Source organism: Oryzias latipes, chromosome 16, assembly GCF_002234675.1.
Source record: "Oryzias latipes chromosome 16, ASM223467v1".
Classification (NCBI taxonomy): domain Eukaryota; kingdom Metazoa; phylum Chordata; class Actinopteri; order Beloniformes; family Adrianichthyidae; genus Oryzias; species Oryzias latipes.
The window spans coordinates 28,069,194-28,091,540 of record NC_019874.2 but is presented as its reverse complement, the minus strand read 5'-3'; positions in this window follow the sequence as shown (position 1 = coordinate 28,091,540).

The window sequence follows — 22,347 nt, the reverse complement described above, 5'->3', positions numbered from 1 at the left end:
CTTTCTGTTTTTTCCTTATAGCATATGCTTTCTCCTGGTTTCATTGTGATGAGTGGGTGAAAAAAGTGGTAAGAGGTCACACAAACGGCTGTTTAATTTATTAACAACACTGTATATTGTGCATGCGCTATGAAATGTTTTCAGTTCCGGTAACTTTAGGAGGCTGAATCTATGGATGAGTGGATCCGTTGGAGAATTTGGCATTGACCAGGTCTTTTGCTCTTATGGCTTTCTTTTGTGTAATCTGAAGTTTTGCGGTGTAGGTAGAATGTGTGTTATTCCATGTAATGTTACAGTAATTTAGGTGAGGCTCAAACAGGGATCTATACAATGTTAGCAAAGCGTCTGATGGGAGCATGTGTTGAATTTTATAGAATAAACCAAAAAATTTGGATAATGTTTTAACTGGTTCATCTATGTGGATTTTAACATGTATAAATTGATCTATATAGATTCCGAGAAATTGTATTGAGTCCAACTGTTTTAGAGATCGTCCATCTATATTTATGTTTAATTTCCCATAAGTGGATTTGTGTCTGGAGTTGAGGATGGTGCCGACTCAGCCGGCTAAGCGGACGCACCACGTAACAAAGTCAGTTTTTTGTGAAAAGAGTGAAAAAATAACAAGCATAAATAACCAAAAACAGATTGAATTTTTATTTATTTTATAAAGGTATAAGCGGGACAATGGCCATCGAGGTGCGTATTATCAGAAATTAATGCATTTGGAAGTGCGTTCATTTCTGATAATACACACTTTGAAGGCCATTACACCTTAATTAACTAACTATTAATAATTTGGTAACTAGGTATAACTAATATTTATTATAAATATATATACAAATACATATATACTTCTATATTCCCACATGGGTGGGATTATATAAATTCACTGCCTTCTACTCCCTTTTAAAGTAATATTTAATTTTATGTCTAATTATCACTGTATGAATATGTAACTGATGATTGTATTGACTTTGTGTATTGTTCTTATGTGGTTGCTTGAAATAAACCATTTCAAATAAAATAAAAATTGTTACCAAATTTGGATTGACCACAGTCTGTATTTCAGGATCATAATTAGACACCGCTACAAGAATTGTCTCAAGGCTTAGAGAGATTTCTTCAGGTTCTCAAGCAGAAGTCTCAATATAAATGTGTTCACATCCGCTGCTGGATTTGAACTCCTAGCGCCCTTTGACCGGATTCTGAGCTGCCACAGTGCTAAAGCGGTTACCACACTGTATGTAGAGCTCCTTTTAGCCAGTTATGAAGAACCTTACTGAGTTGTATTTGCTCTGAGTGTGATCCGAAAACTTCAACTGTTTAAATGCCAAAGGGCAGGTGGGGCAGATTGGTAAATGGCAAATGCTTGACTCATAGTTTTATTCATCCATGTAGGCACACATTTACGCACTGATGGCGGCTTTGCTTCCAAACACTAGCTGCGTTTTCATCAAACAAGTGCAAAACTTAATTAAAAAACACAATTTCACAATTACACTTTTTCTTTTAAAGCCTAATTATGCGAATGAACACAAACAAACTGACGCTATGAGTCATTCAAAAACACAGCGAGGGATGTGAAAAATACTTTACAGTATATTTATTATAATATAATAAATATATAATATATAATATATAATATTGGAATAATTATATTCCAATTTACAGTAGAACATTCACATTTCTACCACGGCACTAGCGCTCATTATCATCTATCAAAGGAGACGTTGGCGTCTCTGAGGCAGTGGCTATAGATGAAGCCATTGTGGGAAATGTCGGTTGGTGATTTTACAGAGGACCTGTGGATCTAACAATTCCACATGACACGCTCAGCTTCTGGTGTGATGCTGTGGGACCTCTGGTGGCGCCCACTGTGCAGCCAGTTCCTACCAACAAGCGCGTCGCCATCGCTAACTATCTGACTCATTTAATTTGTAAAAAACGAAAATAATTTTTGCGAAAATGTGTCGAGTTCGATACGCCTCAAAAACTTTTTTTGTTAAATGCATGTTTTTAGGAATTGTCGTGTTTCACTTTGGAGACTATGTTATCGCAAATCCAATTTGCGCAATTTCAGTCGATTGAAATGCAGGCAAGGGTACCAACCTTCAACCAGCAGAAGCAGTGTGGGTTCAGTGTCTTGCCCAAGGACACTTCGACACACAGGCGGGCAAAGTGGGAATCCTCCAATCAGATGTCGATCACCCTACCTCTGCACCACGGTCACAGAAAGTATTTAGGGTTTCAAAATCATCCCCTTCCCGCAGATTCTCTCTTCTGTTGTGTTTGTTTTCATGTGAAGGGGTTCACATCACACACAACAGAGGATAAAAAAGCTGAGCGGCTTTTTTGATGGCATTAACCCCTACCTCATTATTTTTCCAGGTAACTAACCGCATGGACAAGTTCCGAATCTCCTCGTTCTGAGAAGGAGTTTGACAAACCTGCAGAACTGGAATCATTTGCTGCTGCTAGACTTGGCATGAAACTGAGGAGGAGCAAGTTCTAACAACCTGGTTCTTAAAACCAACTCGAGGTTGGAAGGAGTTGATTGAGCACTCACTGATAAGACAGAGGAGCGCGTAATGTTTCAGCATGTGCTTCTGTAGATAACAGAGGATGAGGGGGGGGGGGGGGGGGGGGGGGCAACCTTCATTTCAAATTTAGTCCACAAATCCTTTATTGATCCCTGAAGGGAAATGAAATGAGCTTGTTCTTTTTAAAAGCAAGACCTTCAGTCCCATTCGGTTTATGGCACCCACATTGACAAATCCTCTCATGTGTTAGACAAACGTCCAAAAAGCTCCACACAATCCCAGTTTCATCCAACTGAATCCGAATTTGATCCAAATTTTGAATCAATGACGCAACATTTCCTTTAACTTCAATAACAGCCATCTTAAATCCACCAAAAAGTTCAGTTTTCCACTAAAAACAAACCATTTCTAATTTACCTGTGAAATGAGATGAATTAAATGGTTTAGATTTAAAACAAACACCGGCTGTAACCCAGAAAGAAAGGGGGAAAAAATCCAAAATCATACAAGCATAACATAGAAATCTAATATATATAATGTAAATAATTGAAATCTATTAATGTCCAAAACAGTTCAGCTAAATGAAACTCTTAAAACGAGTCGATGGAACAACTTTAGAACACGGTAGGTCACCGAATCATTTGACTCCATTTTTTATTTTGGAAAATCCTGGAAGTCTGGACAGCTGGTCCACATCTGCTTTATGGATCTTAGATGACATCTGACTGATGCGGTGTGAGTCTAATACGCCGGCCTCTGCAACACACGTTCAAGCGGCCTCTTCCAATGAAAAGTTGTTGCAAACGTCTTTACGCACATTTTTAAGAGCGTGAGCCACAGAAAAGCTAGTGTCAGGAGCATTGATGCCCAGTGTTCTGCTGGTTGGGATGTTTTCTCAAGTAAAAAATTAATGAACGGACGGAGATTTCTGAAAAAGTTTGAGAGTTCAAAATGATCAGTACATCCACTGAGAGAGAAAACACAAGACTGAGGAATGGCACTAAGGAACGTCATGGCTTTTGTTGAAGCTATGGGTATTTAGATGAAAAATATAAAACGCATGTTTTGCCACGTAAACAAACTCATTCCTCAAAAAGAATCAGAATTCAACTAGGACAAGATAAACATTCTTTCTCACCTCACCCAAACCTTTAGATTCACAAGTGGTGATGTCAGTTTGGTTGGATGCATGCCCAATGACTCCACCTTTGTGGCTGCTCACTTCCTCACACATCCACGTAACCCGGGCCCCTCTGAACAGTTTAACATTTAGAGATCCTTCTGCTGAGTTTTGTCATTTCTGTCCCTTCTTTGTCCCGTTGATGACTTCAGACACAAAACAACACAAAGACGCCCATGGATCTATATGTCCGAATGGCTCGAAGACTGTAGCACCCACGTCACCTACCCCTGATTCACAACAGTTTGAATAAAGAAATACTCATACCTACAGTTTAATCTAAAACCATGAAAACTGTGAAAAATGCTAGAAGAACATGTTGAAAACGCCCAAAACATGATCATCATTGGAGTGGGTCTTTAATCCTCTGGTTCACAGGTTATACACAGATATAAACTGAGGTGTCATCAGCATATTAATGAAACTAAAATCACCATTCTAGTTAATGTTTCTCAAAGGGAGCATGCACTGTGAACAGATCAAGTCCAACTTATGAACCCTGTGGTACACCAACAGTTAGAAAAATAAAGAACTTGAGACACTCCGTTACACCAGGAATCAATCCCTGGATTCCTGTATGGCAATCCTTCACCCTACCAACCAAGCTATCCAGCCACATAGATGACATTGTAAGTTGGGGCCACATCTGCAGATATTCCCTGAGATTCTACAAATTCAACGTTTAATTTTGTACTTTAAAATGCAGCAAGAGTGACATGAGGGATTTGAAATTTAACAATGATTTACCCATTAGTTCAAGGGTTTGTATTTTTATCATCCCTGATAACATGCTGCCTTGCTCAGAGGACATGCCCAAAATGTTGGAGGGTAACACTGCTCGCCTTATAATGATCTAAAAAATAAAACAAAGCATTTTTCCTTGTTGATTTTCTTTACGTCAATCATGTTTTGGGTGTAAGGTTGAAGTTGGTTGTACGTCTTTTACTTTTCTGTGTTGGAGGCTGTTGATGTTCTTCACAATAAGGGGAATTTGTGGATTTGTATTTCAGATTTGCTTTAAGCTCCATACGTTCTTCCAAAGTTGAACTTTCCTAAATTCTAGTTGTGATGTATTCATCAGGATGCTTCTGAGATAGGAAATCTTCTTGAGTTGTGGCCGAACCCTTAAGGTATGTGTAACTGTCACTCAAAGTTATTTATAATAAACCAGGTTCAAGTTGAAATGGGAAACCCAGGTCACACAAGCTGGATTTTCCCATGGTATCCCCAAAACAAACTATCCGCTGACAAAGTCTTGATCTTATCCAAGAACTGGAGCAGGTGAAGCATAGGCTCAGCTTAAATCAAAAACAGGGCTTTGTGGCCTTGGCCTGGTTCTATACTGCAGCCCAGCACCACCCAGATGCAGACCCTCTGCTTTTTAAAGCAGACATAGTTTTCCTGTATTTCAGGCGTTTGATCCCTAATTGACATATATTTGAAACAGGAAGAGAAGTTCATGCAACTACGTCTATGTAGAGGTGTGACTGGTAGAGACTAACCTTGTTAGTTTAAGATTTCCAGCAGAGGACGAACTGCAGGCTCATTTCTAACAAGAGTTCCTGCAAACTAAATATGACAGATAATCCTATGTTCCCGACCCAGGGTGAGGGAGAAGAAGGTGTAACAAAGAAATAAAAGAATGGAGGGCTGGGCCAAAGTGCTGTTTTTACAGTTTTTCTCAGTTGCTTTAGTACAATTCTCAGATCAGAAGGAAATTCCCAAAACTATTTGTTCAATCTTCACATCATGATGTCACTTGTGCACATCATATAAGCAGTTTCTCACTTCTTTGAACAAGTTGCAATTGCTTTGGTACATCCATGCAAATGATTATGTACAATTCTCTGCTCTTTGCTACATTATCAATTGTTTATGTCATGTTGATCAAAATGTATTATAAAGTTCACTGTGCAATAGTCTTATACTTACTCCTCAAAACACCTAGTCATTAGTTCATCGTATTAGTCATCAACTGCAAAATGGTTGACCAAGTTGTCATAATGTGACAAACATATTTTGCTGCATTGCAAGAGAGGATATTCGCTGTAATGTGGATGAGAATTTGTGGCCTAACATACAGGAACGACAAGAGGTCATCACATCACTGTGAGTAATCAGGAGATGTCCCCTCAGTGCCCTAACCGCCAATTTTAACTGCACCCCCTTAGTACACACACCCTTTACTCCTCCAAATATACATTCCAACATAAACATACATACTTGCACACACACACCCTCACAAACACACACGCATTTCGCAAGGAAGGTGGAACCTTGGACCATCTGTCTCCTACCCCATCCCTGGTAGGGGGTACTGGTCCCTTGGCAACGTCCCCTGGGTGCTGGTTTCCTGGGCCCGGCAGTGCTCTCTCCACGCAGGGAGAGGGATCCTTGAGTTCTCTGGCAAGGCCAAGAGCCATCACACCTGAGCCGGAGTGTCCGTGTCCCTGTGGTGTGGGTTCTGGTTCTTGCCCCTGAGTGCTGGGCCTCGCCAAATTTCCAACGGTGGCCGAGTCTGGTCGGGCCAAGTTTACAACACCCCTTGTGGGCCCCCTTTTCTCCTGGGTGCCCTCCTCCTGGGCGGGGACGGCTGGCCCCTGCCTTGCTCCTTCCTGGACCAGCCGTGGGCCAGCTGAGTGGCTGCCTGGAGCGCAGAGCGGGTCTCCCTTTGGGGGTCCTGGCCCGTACCTGAGGTGGGGCAGGGGGATGCCCAGAACTCCTGGGTGGTGATGAGGTGCTCGTCTGGGGCTGCGGGCACTCTTGCCGGGTGGGGCCCAGCGTTGGGCCCTCCCGGCGGGGGGGCTGCTCTCCTGGTTGGGCCGGGCGGCACTCTCTGTCCCTCCGTGCCTCCCTGCTCTTTGGCTCTGGGGGCCTCGGGGCGGTCCTGCTGGCCCTGGCCTGGGTGGCGGATGTGATCACCCGGGGCGCGGTTGTTCTCTGGTTGCTGCCGAGTGGCGTTGGGGGGTTCTGGCTGCCGCAGCTGCTGCGGCGGGGGTCTTGGTGTGGGGGTGGCTGGGAACTCTCCCTCCTTCTTTTCACATTCCACCATAAATTTTAGAAGAACATGAACACTCACCTGAGCACAGGTGTTAGCTCACCTTTGCACAAATAGTTTGCGTGATTGAATGAAATATTTCACACTAGTTGGCTTCGAGGCATAAGTATGCGTGTGTGAACACCATCTGTATTGTGTACATGTTGACATGTGGACATTTTTGCAGCCAATAGGTGTGTTTATAACATTTGAGTGTGTGTGTGGACAGGCCCCGCCCCTTCTAGATTTGTATTACATCTGAACCTGACCGTATTGATAAACATCCAGCAACTTGTTGCTTTATGCTGCTTTATGATTTCACCCTTCTAACCCCCCCCCTCTAAAATCCCTCTCTCTTCTTCCCTCCTTTCCTTTTCTGTCCGGTCCAACACAAAAGATTTTCAAATACGATTAAAATGAATAAAGTTTGGCCTGAAGTACAAAGGGGGTTTATTCAGACATACCTCTGGTTTGTCAGAAAATTCATAACCACTGATGTTAATTAAAATATGTCCAACACAAGAGGCCTTCAGCTCTCATCTGTTTGCCCAGCTATTGGACAGGACAAGTAAAAAAAAATAATAATAAATTCATTTCTTTGGGCTAACATGGCTTTAGAGTTAGATTGAAAAATTCTTCTGCATTTTTGCTTCATTCTGGGTGAATACACAATAGCCGCACAACTTTGTCATGTGATTCTGTTATTGTGAGATAATTTTTAACCTTTTATTTTCGCTTTTCTTTATCACTATAAAGTAACTTTTCCAAACATTACTCGGTTCTTGTTTTGAACTTCCACCAAACGGTCCGCCTACAAAGTGTTTAGCAACAATACCAGTGTTGCAAAATAGTAAGAATTTGAAATTAAGTCCTGAAGGCAAATGAAAATGAAAAAGACGGAGGTGGTTCATCTGGTCTGTTACAAACAAATGTTTAAAGAGATGTCACTGTATTAAAAATAGACTAACTAAACCCTGATCTCATTTGAAAGTACAGATCTTTCTTCAAAATCATATCTGCAGTTTTATTTAGAAATATTCCATTTAATTCTTCCTGTTTCTGAAGTCCAACTTGAGGCCCAAAGCCTCCAGACTTTCTATTTCATGAGGTCATCATCGCACAAGCAGCCGAACGAGCACTGTGGTTGTGTCAACAAAACTCCATCATGACAAACCCACTCTAGCAAAAAAACACGCATACATACAAACAAACACACACCAACCCAAACAAACACACATATATATGAACATGCACAAACACACGCAAAAAAAAACAAATAGACACAAACACACACTAGAAGAAGGAAACATAAAAAATACACATATACACCCAAACACAAACACACATACTTGTACATACAGAAAAACAGACATGTGCACATGCAAACACGCATGCAAATAAACAGACAAACACAAACAATGACACAAAACACATATACGAATAAACTCACAAAAATAATAATACACAAACAAAAATACACATACACAAATAAACACATAAATGCACAAACACACACACACAAACTAACAAATAAACATACAACAGACACACACACACAAAGAGACAAAAACTAACACAAAAAATGCTGTCTCTAGCAGGACACACAGTCTAATTCTGACCCGTCACACCTGACCGCCTTCAAAGCTTATTTTTTAAAAATGTTTCCAAAGTGGTTGTCAGACACACTCAAGCACAAAACCCACCAACACTCTTTCACTAAGGACATCATTTCAAGGGTTGGTCTGGAGAAGTATGCACACATGCACAACGCTGGGAAACTTGAAGAGGTCGAACCGCAGCTTTTGTATTTAGCGGTGGACCAGCTAACCTCGCATGTCCTTCAGGCTGTCATGTTATGACCACAAAAATGGCAGCATTCTGGCTGATGGTTTTATCTTTATTGTGTCTGCGAAGGCCTGAAAAGTCTGACCTTTCAGGAACCTTTTCAGTTCTTTATCTTCTTTGTTGTTAAATACATTTAATGTTAAACAAATACAGTTGAAACCAGAAGTTTAAATGCACTACATAAAAACAAATGTGTTTTTTGAAAATGATAAAATATCCTGAAAGTAAACTTTTCCTGTTTTAGGTCAATTACATTTTAAAAGACTGTGTCCATTTGCTAAATGTCAGAATAATGAGACTAGGGATTTTTTAGAAAAGTTTTTATTACTTTACCTTGTTGCCTTTAAACAATTTGGAAAAACCCTAGATGACGATGTCATCTTTTTGGAAGCTTATGATACATTTATTGACAGCTATTGAGTTAATTAGAAACACACCTGTGAATATATATTAGGGCACATTTGAAACACACTTGCTTGTTTGTAAAAACTCATGTCCATGGATGTGTGATTGAGGCCCCGGGAGAGACTTTGGACCTCGCCCCAGCCTTCGACCACAAGTGGCTGGGAAAGGCTCCGGCAGCCCCATGACCCTGAAAGGGACAAAAAGGGTTTAGAAGATGAATGGCATTTATTGTCGGAGCCGAAAAGGCGTACATGTGTGACCTACAAACTTGGCTCATTTACACCAGTTTTGTCAGGAGGAATGGACCAAAATTCTTGTGAGAAACTTGTGGAAAGATATCCAAGACGCTTGACCCAAGTTGTACAGTTTTAAAGGCATTAGTACCAAATACTAATAAAATGTATGTTAAAGTAATAAAAACATGTTTAAAAAACCCTTGTCTCATTATTCTGAAATTCAGCAAGTAAAAAATGATTTTGTTAATTGTAATTGGCCAAAAACAGGAAAAGTTTACTCTTATTTCATGTCTGACGGTGAGAAAAAAAAGCACGTGTGTTTTTTATATGGTATACGTAAATTTCTGGTTTCAACTGTCCAAAAACGAACGGCCCCTGTGTGGCAACACTGAATAAGACATTTATCTTTAACATTTAAAAAGGCCTCCCCAGAGGCCGTGTTCATCTGCATATGTGCTTTTTTTATTAGTGTTGTTCCTCTTGGTACAGCAGATGGAGAAGTTTGTTTTACATTGGGCGTCTTTCACTTCTGAGATCTGCAGCCAAGTTTAATATTTCATTTTGAAAAGGTCTCCAATAGAATACACCTAAAACCTTTTCAGTATTACTTTGGGTGATTTACCTCAGGTTCATTTTACATTTAGCTAAGTCTGACTCATTTTTTTAATTGAACTCAATATTTAAAAAATAATATAAAAATCACAAATAAATAACATCAGTAAATGGGATTTAATCTTTGTTGTTACTCCACTGTAAGGTCAGTTGGCAGCCAAATAAGCAACAGGAAACTACCATCACTTTGTGCAGCACGGCCCTGAATTTAGTCTTTCCTTTAGGCTTCTTCCTCACATCATATTTCACAGTAAATTTAAGTTTATTTTATGGAGAGGTTTGTGTGGTTTTGTGCTCTAGCTTTTATTTTTTGTCTATCTTGGATTGTAGGATCTGATCTGCTCTGTTCTTTCATGTTTGTCTTTAATCAATGATCACTGATTCATCATTGATTAATCCTCGTTGTTTTGAAGCCACTGGTTTCCGGTAATCAGTTTTTGACCCTTTCATTTTCACCCGGTTCTTTAAGTCATTTAGGTTTAGTTACATTTAAAAACCCGCTCTGATCATCTTATGATTTATTGTTAAAGTGTTCACAGTGGTCTTGTAATAAGGCTGTTTTTTAAGGGTTTATATGTTGTTTTTCTTAAGCGGGGAGCCGATTTAGCTCGTGCTGGTTTGCGGCACCTTCCATCCGTGAACCCAGGTTCGAATCCGGGCTGCTCCCTGTTCCCCTCTCTGCCTCTGTGCCGGTCCCAAGCCCGGTTGCTTTGAGAGGGTTGCGTCAGGAAGGGCATCCGGCATAAAACATTGCCAAGTTTACCATGCGACTTGTTCGCTGTGGCGACCCCTGATGGGAAAAGCTGAAAGGGAAACAAACAACATATGTTGTTTTTCTTAAGCCTTTCAGAGTAAACGACATCCATATATACATATATTACCTTTGGCACAACAAAGAACATTTTTTAAATAAAATATTAGTTATTTTTTTACAGCTAATTTTCCTGCCCGGAAGTAAGACGGCTCAATCTCTAATGCAACGCCTCTTGCTGCTTTTTGGGTGCCGCCTCTTTCAAGATGTCTGTCATTCTTTCTTTTTATTTTTGACAAAAGCAGCTTCATTTTGAAATGAAAAGGCATTTCTGGTATTGACTTTTTTTTTAAATTATGCTATAGAAATTATGCTTTTGCAAAGATGGATGTGCATATTGTTCATATAAAATAAAAGCGTTTTGCCGATCACCGCTAGCACCATGGAGAAAGTGGGTGTGTGTGTTAGCCTGGGGGCGGGGCTGGCTCTTCCTGGAAGGGGCTGTTCCCCCCTTGTGATGTCACAATGTGGGGACCCAATTGTTTTTGAAGATTGGGAGAGGCTGGTGATCAGAGAGCAGGTTTTTTAGAGGAATGCTGAGAAATGCGTAAGTGGATCAAAATAACGCTTTGGGGTTGTTTATAGTGAGGAATGAACAATATAATACAAACTGTATTTTTTTTTTTTTTGTCTGCTCCTGATTCACAACTGAGAAACACGCCTCTGTAATCGGTGTGGCTCTTTACATTTGTCACATTTGGGTTTAGTTTAGTTTAAATTCTGTTCTTGGTGTACGCAAGACTGTGTGATACATTTTTCACTTCTGCTTTTTTTGGATTGATTAAAATTTAACCTAAAGATGTTGAATTTTCACACTTATGTTATCACCTCACGCAGGTGGCCGCACAAATTTATGATCTAATATGATAATTTGATCTCACCTCGTGTTCATGTGTTTGGGTTTTCTTTAAGTGAACTTCCTTTTTAACTGTTCATGAAACATTTGTGACGCAGAAACAACAGAGTTTAATCCATTTGACCGCTGAAAATGACCTGAAACACAGAACTGAACCATCAGTGGAGGTGTGTTGACCAAGCAGAGGAATTAAAAGAAGTGGCATTTACCTGACCCCCCCCCCCCCCCCCCCCCCCCCCCCCCCTCCAGCTGGCTGTTTTCACTTCAACATTCCTGTCTGCAAGTGTTACCAGACAGAAAAACCCACCAGGCTTCACTATCTTGTGGGGAGCTCTCAGTTCTCTCTGACCTTTACGGACCTCAGCTCTGTTACAGTCATTTAGGATGCTGAGATAACAGGAACACAAAGAGAATTTAAATGCTTTCATGCCCCCACTGGGGTCACGCTTCCTCTATTGGGACTTTACATTCAGCAGGAATCAAACATTGCCCTTACCCGCCCCCCCAAACACAGTAGTGTGATTGCTGACAAGTTATCCTGTGCTCTTTTTCATGTTAATATTTAACTTGCTGCTATAATTAGTAACAGATGGCGAGTAGCTGTTGAAACAGTGATCATTAATGACTGAGGTCATAGAAAAAAAATAGATAATCTTTTATGATAGAACAACTAACATAACAATAAATATTGCAGAATTTGAAAGTAAATTAATCAAAAGTTTCTCAGCAAAAGGAAGAACGGAATTCCTAAAAATAGAAAATGACCTCATAGAAAATGATGTCTGTGAGGTGCAGATTAAAAGTAAATATCATCAGTGGAAAGGAAAAGGCTCATCAAAACAAACCTGACGGGACTGCAGTCCAGGAGGGAAGTCATCAGCCCTTATATGGAGCCGGAACGGGAAGAAGAATGGAAATATGAAAGAGAAAGAGATGTGTTTGTTTGTGCTCACAAAGAAACGTCCTGTGTGTAAAAACTCTTGTGTTTTGCTGTCAGACCCAGATTCTCATTGGAGAATCATGATGTTTCAAATACATGAAACATTAAAAAAAAAGGTTGGGGTTATATCAGGGTGGGGTTATATCAGTTCCTCCCAATTCCTGTAACCAATTCATTGAACTCTATTTGACAATTATTTTGTGTAACGGATTTAATGTGATGTATACTGTCAGTCCTTTTGATGTTTTTGATTTATTTTCTTATCAATATGTGAATAGGTGAAATAGATTTGATATATCTACGTATTTTAACTTGTATTGTCTTTTCTTTTGTTTTTAGTGCTACAAATAGCTTGAAATAAAATAATAAAATAATTAATCAGTGCAGCAGATTTAGTGGCTTTTTACGGCAGAGTTCAAGGCCAGTTAAACCAATCTTTTTTAATTCGACTTCAAAGTTATACAATTACGAGACTAAAGTTGTAAATTTACGACTTTAAATCTCATAAATTCACAAGAAAAAAATTCATAATTTTATGATTTTATTTCTGCATTGTATGCTCACTTTAATTGCGTAATATTACTTTTTTTATTTATTCTGCTGGCCATAAAACTCAGTCATTGCTTTTGTACATACATTTAAACATAAAAAGCACATATAAATTACATTTTATTACTGTATTGATTAAAACATCATAATAGTTAAAAATATATATTTTGATCGTGTTCTCCAACATTAAAATATACTGAATTCAGTTTACTTTCACAATTTGTTTGGTCCTACATGCTGAGTCAACGGTAGATTTATTGCTCCAGCATGCCCTGCGTGAAGACAGAGAGCAATAACTAACCTCTGACAGGAAGTAATCTCCAGCAGAACCAGACTCAGAACTGGTGGTCATCTATTATGATGGGCCGGGGTCAGGAAGGACATGGAGGAGGTGAACACAAAACACCAGAACATCTTTTGAAAGACAGAAGAGAAGTCGGTGTCCATATAAATGATATTAATGGAGGCAGGAAAGAGAAACTAGATGTGCAGTTTGTGACAGATTCACACTCAGTTTTCCACAGTGTGTTCGGCTCCATTTCACGCTCAGACACAATGAGGGGAACCGTCCTAACTGAGGATGGCTAGGAAAGGGGGTCCCAAGCTCTGTTCAGTGGACCTGCTGTGAAACGTACTCTATAGAGCCATTTAGTTTTCTTTTTAACTTGTCCTGTCCAGCAGCTGAGCAAACAGATGAGAGCTGAAGGCCTCTTGTGCCGGACATATTTTACTTTTAAAATAGGGGGTTAAAAATGAAAGTTAGACAAACATGATGGCTTCTTTAACTCTCACCAGAACTTTGGCTGTAGAACTGTAGAGCTGATTGTAGAACTAGAATCAGCTGGCTTTAGAAAAGATCACAGTTATCAGAGTAATCTTCAATCCTGAAAAACTCAGTATTTTTTTAATGTTTACAATTTTATTTACTTTTTTGTATTTTATATTTTTGACTACTTTAATGGCCTGTAGTCAAAATGAGAATTTCAAATTTTCACATTAGAATTAGATTTTTGCTGCGCTCCAAAACTAAAATCTTAATCTGAAATTTGAAAAATGTGCCAATAAGTCATGTTTTTGTGATGAACAGTCAGAGTTTGTGTTTGTGTGTTTTTTTTTCATGTCCGCAAGCAATTAATCACAGTCAGCCCACCTACTCTGCTGTGCAACTCAGACACCAATACTCACTGTTTTATATTTTGCTGTCAAGGAATCTGACTGTCTTGTGACCTTTTAGAGTTTACCAAGGCAATTCATCTATTACCGGTGTGAAGCCTCCTGAGACAACTGTGTTGTGATATTGAACTATATAAATCAAATTAAATTGAATCTCTAATGTGTAGAAGAAGAAAAAAAGTTCATAGTTTTTTTTTCTTTTTTTAACTTTTATTCTGACAGATTTCTTTTTGTCTGGTTCCTTTTGTTTGTCATGTGGACAGAAGTTGCGTTTGTTTCCGCCACCACCACACAATAGCAGATGAGCTCCTCTGCCATGGTGATCTGTAAACGTTGTGCTTTTTAAGGGAAGGAGCCGAATATATTCACCTCATCACGTTGTAATGTACAGACATCAGAGTTGATCATTCTGATTCATGTTCTCTTACTATTTTCTGGTCCCAACGTGCTTCTGCATGCTTTCCTTGATCTATAATGAGCATGTCACTTCCTGACATGCCAATCACACCTCCACCGTCATGCTTGACCACCAAAGATGATGCTACAGATCTGCATTTGCCTTTTAAAAGGGTAAGGTCGTGAAAAGCAATGAGATAAATAGTTTCACCAACCATGAAAAAAGGGGGGTGGAGGCGATGATCTCCTGTGTTTTTGTTACAATGAATGCACCTCTTTGAGCATGAATTTTCACTGTGTGGGGAATTACTGCAACACGGTTTGCAATCACAGAAAAATCACATTTGGAGAACATAAAAATTCAATTTTCAACAAAAATAATAAGTATCCCATCACTTTCTTTTTGAAATACAAAGGGACTGGCTCTAAGTCCTTAAGTGAGTGTCGAGTCTTTTGGTCTCCCCCAGCTCCTGTCCGACTCGATAGACCATGTTTTCCAAAGGCCATGGAATCAACTCAATCACTCATCTACTTTGCTTTGCCTTTGTGTTTATTTTGGCTGATATTTGATGAACATGATAGGTTGAAAACCGTAAAAGACATAAATCAGAATTTCCATTGAACATTTCAAAAACTTAACATGTTAAACACATATCAAAATGCTTTTAAATTTAAATTGTGACCGATAACCAGCATTCAACAGAAAATATATTCTTAACTCATTATTAGTCCATACCGGTTGTGTCTTTGGTTTGGTTTCTGGAGCTGGAGTGGAATCAGACCAAACGAAGCTGTAAGTTTGTTCAGTGATGAAGGTGATGAGTTGGGTGTTTGTTTGTTGTTCACATGGGCATGTCTGGCCCGGGTGGAGACTATAGGCTTGCCCCGGGTGGAGACATTCCCAATTGCTGAGATGTTGAACATGACAGTGAGTTCGACCTCAGGAGGTCATACAAAAGGGCGCAATATGCCGCACGCGGCATGCTAGCTTAAAACTTTATACAGGCTCTGTAACACATTTTCACACTCACATTTTTCTCATACATACCTGGTAATAAACAAAGAGAAAAACAATACACTGTGTGATCCGGCCCACTCCAGTTCCTCTACAAACAAAACAAACCAAAATTAAGCTTTAACAGTGAATCCCCAAAATATCTCTCCTAAACCATCAATCCCTTTGAATCATCACATCACAAGTTAGAAACAAATATTGCTGTAGTTATACAAATAAAAATTAAACCCAAAAGGGCAATAAACAATAGGATGGATTGGGATTATAAAATTATTTTTGAATGATGGCACCCACCTCTCTGATAGGAGGTCATACAAAAGGGGTGGGGAACAGTAGCCTTGGGAATACATAGGGAAGTCAAAAGAAGTAGAAGAAGAAGAAAGGAAGGAGGGGCTATGACTAGGAGTGTAATGCAGCAGTTTGTTGGAGATCCCTCAGGTATGGTAACCCTTGAACAGATTCTGTGCTATTATAAAATAAGATAAAGGCTGTCCCGGTTACACTTGAACTAAATTTACATTTGCTTCTGGAGGACCTGATACATACTTTTGAATCATGTCTGAAGGCTGGATAGGCAGGGAAACCTAAAAAATACAAGTGCTTCACCCAGGATTCACTGCACAGATCCCCTCTGCTGAATCACTTTACCTGTAACGCCTGTTGAAAACCCATCGAAAGCTCAGAGTCTGTGCGGAGCTTACGTTCACGACAGACCCTAAAAGGTCATAAGTGAGTAAACTAGATACTGTTGTCACTGTATGCGTTAGTCATCTGTCTTTTCGAAGCAGCTTCATCTCACCAACATGAAACTAAAACAGCCTCACACAGCCTGGATGCCTTTGATCTTCAGAGCAAGCCAAGGTGTTTGCGGCTGGATTTGTTTTTACACCCACGCAAATGTCAAGAAAAGAAACAGGTCTGTCGTGAAAATCTTTGCACTTTGCGTAGGAACACTATTGGTACAAATGACTAATAAAAGGACGACGAAGAGCAGGGATACAACACTTTCCTTGGTGTAAATAACCCATAAGAACCCAGACCCATTTTTTACTTTCAATTAAAATTATGTGTACTTTACCACAAACCAAGTGGACCACAGAATCCTTTTCTGATATGTTTCTGTGACGCTGATGTCACCATGGGATTTCATAGGTGTTTGGCAGGACTTACATACAAGCTTTAAATACAACATTTTAGCTGCAAAAACTAAACGAAAGGCAAGCTGCAACAGAAAACACAAAAGATAGAAGATGCAACAATTGACAGTTTCAACACTTAAAGGATGCACAAGCTGCAACAATTGAACAACAGCGGGACTACAAGTTTTTTGCAACACAAACGCTGCAGGTTTTCCTTACATGCTAACTGTTTGGACATTATGGGTCATAGGATTTTCCTTAAATAAAACCAGCATTTGAATGGCAGCTGAAGCAACTGTCTGTCTAATGCATGAGTCCTTAAACCAGCATAAATATGTCAAGTTAGGTACAACTGTTAGTTATCATTTTCTACCTTAATCACACATTTAATTTAAAAAGTTAGCTACAAAGATTGTAAGTAAACATTCACTTAAACTTAATGGAGAACTCAGCGTCTGTTTTTCTTCTCTGGATGTTTTATTTAACGAAGTATAAAGATGTAGTTTTCTTTGACATGTTCTGACTGCTGGCCTGCCGTCTTCCTGAGTTTTTTTTTTTTGCTCATGACACGCCACTATGAGCTGATCTGAACGAGTATCACCCACCAGAAAAAACAGACAGTTGCAGCACGCATTGGAACGCTGCCGCTGTAGACCAAGAAAAACAACAGGAGGAAAACAAGGAAACAAGAAACACAACAAAAAATAACAAAAAGAACACAAGAAAAAGGCAACAAATAACTATATTCCATAAAACTGGGGAATGACAAAAGTAATACAAAAATCCATTAGGAGCAGCATAAACTCTACACCTCAGACACTTGTCTGAGGTCACCCAAAGGACAAAAAAAGAAAAGAAAAAACAGAAAAAGTCTAGTGGAACATTGGGAGAAACAGGACACACATTTAAGGCTTAGAAAAAGGGAGCAGTTAAGCAGAAAACCGGAAGATTCACAGGATCAAACAAAAAGAAGAATAAGCAGAGCCACAAAAACCTTAAGCCAGAAATAGCAGATCTTTACAAAAAAGAAAACAATCCCATCGTGCACTGGGACAAAGTGAAGGTAACAGGAATAGGAAGAAGCAAATTTTAAGAGTGGATCTAAGAATAAAAAAACCATAAACCGAGATGGCGAGGGCACATATGCTGTCACGTACTTGGGATGCTCTCCTCCAGAAGCACAGCCGGACAGAGGGAGGTCAGACAGATCGACCTGACAGGTTTGCCTGGAGGGCCACGCCCATCATGAACAGCTAAAAATGACACCGGATGATGGTCCAAAACCCTTCTGAGGAAGAGTAGTCTTCCTCACACTTGATATAAAGAAAAAAAATCTTCATCTAAGTACATGTTCCCCGGATGTTTGTGTGACTGACCAAAACCACTGCAGAGTGCTGCAGGTTAACGCACCGACAGGAAGTCAGTCTGGGACACCAGACACCAGTTGTGAGTGTCACGAAAAGTTGGGTTTTCTTTTCCAAACAAGTGGAACGTACAAGTGTGCCTTTCTCCAGTTTGAAAGTCTGATTACTCAGAAATCCTGCTCGAAGCTTCACCGTTTCCATATGTCACCGCAGAACTGGCAGGTGGCAAGTGTCGTTCGAATGTTTCTCGGTTGCAGTAAGATCTGAGTAACTTTTAATTTTTTTCACAAATGCTATACAGGTTATTTGTACTTTGTATATATAATTATTTGTTATATTATTACTCAAAATAGTCTGCACCCTCTGTTCTATTTGTTAAATTTAAAGAAGTCCCAATAGCTGTCATGCACCTAGTTTGTTCTTCACATTTGACCCATCCCCTGGGGCAGCGGTGAGCTGTGGACACAGCCGCAATGGGGAACCATTTAGTGGTTTCACCCCCCCAATTGACCATGCTGATTGTCAAGCAGGGAGGTACTGGGTCTCATTTTTAAAGTCTTCTGTTTGACCTGGCCTGGATTTGAACTCACCATCTTCAAGTCTTAGCGCAGACACTCTACCATAAGGCCGCTGAACTAATAATTGGTGGTGGTCCCCATCATTATGCGGCTGGTCTCCCAGGACATGGAATTCGTCAGCCTGCTTAGTTTCACATGCAGGTAGGTCTGGGCCACTGATAACACAAATACACACATGTAAACGTAATACATATGCAATTGTGCATGATTTTGCTACGTCTGTTACGTGAATGTTGTGATGTGTGCTTATGTGATGAATAGATGTTTGAGTGTGAATATGTGAGTGTGTGTGCCCAGAAAACTTGAATTTTTAGTATTTATATTAGTATAAATTTAATTGTATCTTGATGTAAATTCTGTTTATTAAAAATTATTTAAATTATGAATAAAAAAAACTAAACAGTTAATACAAAACAACATTACATTTCAGACATCAAATCAAAATTCCAGAAACCAAAACGTAATTAAAAAAATAAAACAAAATAAAAACCAAAACAAAAATAAAAACCAAAAATTCCCAGAAAATGAAATGTTAAAAAAATGAGACAAGATAATGAACAGGAAAAGGTAGGACATCACTGATTGGATGATAATGTTTGTTCACCTTTTTTATCAGAAGTTATTTGGCATAGAAACATCTCCTGACACGCCCACTTGAAAAGTTCAGTGATCGTTCAATCAACTCTGTTCTGGAAAAACATTCCTCTGCTTTCCCTTTTCTTCAAAACTGAAACATCATTATCCAATCAGTGACATCCCAACTACCTTCTGATTTCTGGAAATTACTTTTGCTTTCCAAAATGTTTTTTTTTACTTTTTGGTTTCTGGAATTTTGCTTGGATTTCTGATATGATGTGTTGTCGTCCTTTTATTTGTTTTGCTTTTTTAATTGTCGTTGCAATCTTTTATGTTTTTGAGATGAGTGATTTGTTGATTTACACTTCAGGGCCGCAGTAGTTGTAGTTTTTATGAAACAGCCGTTTACAATCAAGGTTGGCTTTAAGCTTCACAAAAACAACACCAAATCATCCACATAACCTTAATTACTTACTAATTGTAATAATTGGATTTATTTCAGATTTAATAGTCTAATTTAGTGCAGATGATTTCATAAAAGCCAAACTGTTGTAATTATGTACAAAGAGACGGTGACAGTGGAACCCTCCAGCGGAACAAAAATCTGTAAAAAACACCGGAAAACCTGTTGCAAGATAAGGTGGTTCCGAAACTCTAGCAGTGAGAGAATGTAATCATAGACATACTGAACAGTTCATCTATCTATAGGATTCTCAACAGCTAATGTACCGCCTAGAGAATGTCTAGCTAAAGTATTTTGTGGACGTAAAATGACACGTCAGGAAACTTTGGATCCACAAAATGAAATTTGTGTGCTTTTGAAATACCACTTTGAAATTTTGTTTAAAACAAACATTTTTGATTTGGAGGAATGAAAGAAAGTTTGTAAAAATCAGTAAAATTTTTGCGGTCTAGTTGGCCTGTGCAATGCAGTGTGCTGATTGGCTGGTTGGTGACCGAGAAAGAAGCTGATTGGTTGATCAAATCTGCCTTAAAAGTCGCAGGTTGTTACTTGACTAGATTAGTGCATGTGCTCTGTAAAGAAAAAGACTTTTGCATGTGTGTGTGTGTGTGTGTGTGTGTGTGTGAGTGAGTGAGTGAGTGAGTGAGTGAGTATGAGGAAATTGCTCCTTTATGAAACCAACCTCTAGTGGTTGTTTGTGGAACTGCAGCTTGATGAGTTTCAAATAGAGCAGATTACACAGGGCCCACTGTAACATTAAACCAGTTAATTTCAAAAGATTATCAGGTTTTATCTCTTTTTTTAACTGCTGCACAACATAAAATGCATAAAGGTAAAACTATTTTTTTAGTTTATGGTCATTTTTTGTTTCTTTTTAATTTTGCTGTGCTATACTATTCAAAATGTATCTTATTACCTGACAAAAATAGTTTTTTGCATCAGTAGCTTTTAAGAAAGAAACTGGATATTATTGGAAATGTTTGTTTTTTATAGGTAAGACATCATACCCCTGGAGATGTGATGGAGTTCTGAGATGGGTGAGAAATCCAGCTGTGTGTGAAACTAAATACTAAAAAGGTTTCCTCTGTGATCCACTGTTAGCTTCTGCTGTGAGAACAAGAATTGATTTTATCATTAATCTGAGATTAAACTTTACAGGAAATGAAAAAGTTCACATCATTTTTTTGGTCTAACTTTGAAGCCACAAGAGGTTTTAGGCAGCAAGTACAAAATAGAAATGAGTTCTCATCATAAACCAGCGCTTTTTAGACTATAATTTTACCCCAAAACAATTTAAATGTTTCTGATTTTTTTACGCGGGTTTGGAAATAGATGTGTAACCTAAGGACATAAAAACTTGTCAAACCTGGGAATTGAAGCAGCAGATATAACAAGCAGTAGGCGGCGGTTCATGCTACCTAATAAAAGCCGGTTAAAATGACTGCAGCTATCTTACAAGACAGACAGCTGTTGTGAGGAAAGCAGGACCCAAAAACACAGATGAAAGAGTTTAAGTCTTTAGGAAATTTAGCTCATGAAATTAAAAAAAATAATAAAGTTTTGTTTGCTTCATTTTTCCTTTGATTTTGGGCAGTTCGTCTCTTGTAATTGGACATATACTGAGTATAATATTCCACGTGAGTTCCTCTCAACAATCATCTCCTCACAAACCTTTTATAAATAACATCTAACACCTAAATACATTGATTTTTGATCCACCTTGGTCTCAAACCTGAGGTCCTGGACTGTTTTCATTGTTTTATGTTCTATTTCCTCCTCGAGACGCCGTCTCGGATCCAAACCAGTCAAGGTGGATGTTACCCTCATTTTTGGTTTGTAGACAAATGTGTCATTTTTGCCACAAGTATGTGGGTCATTGAGTGACACACGGGTTTGTGGGTGAAACTCCCAGCAGCTTGATCTTGTTGATCTCGCCCCACTGACTCAGCCTGGGGAAGGGGTGAGAAGAAAACAACTCGGTGATGTGAACTTCTCGTTTCGTGACAACCTTGCACCTGGTGACTGTCGAGTTAAAGTGTAAAGCGGGTCACCCGCGTGAGCAAATGGCGTTTGCCTGCAACAGCTCCCTGCATTAACCCTCCTTCTGCTTTCCATCCTTCACTTCCCTGCTGGGTCATCCGGCTCCAGCGCCTGATGACTTCACATTTCGGGGATTTCACGATGCAAACCATGATCAAAATCAGTGAAGGACAAAAGAAACCTTTTCTCACGGACTGATGGAGGACAAAGGTGGGGGAGTTGGGAGAGGAACAAGTCGACATTTTGGACTGAACAAGGGAAGATTTAGGGGCTGAGGGGGGAGGGAAAGCAAAAGGTCAGTCAAAACCAAATCAGGTTGGAGTATGTCCAGCGCTGATGAAAGAAGCTCCTTGTGTTTTGCTGAAATTCAATGCAAAATGGTGAGTCACAACTTCAAAATGACCCAAGAAAAATCTGTTGATGTCAGCTTTGGGAGGATTAACTGATCCTCATCCAAGATAAAACTATTTCCCCTGTGGGGGTGGGGGGATGAGCTAAGTCAGTAAATAAAAAAGTAAAAAACAGAATCCCTTGTGCTTGAGGGTCATGCTAGGGAAGGCTTATTTAAATAAGTTGTTTATTTTTAGCA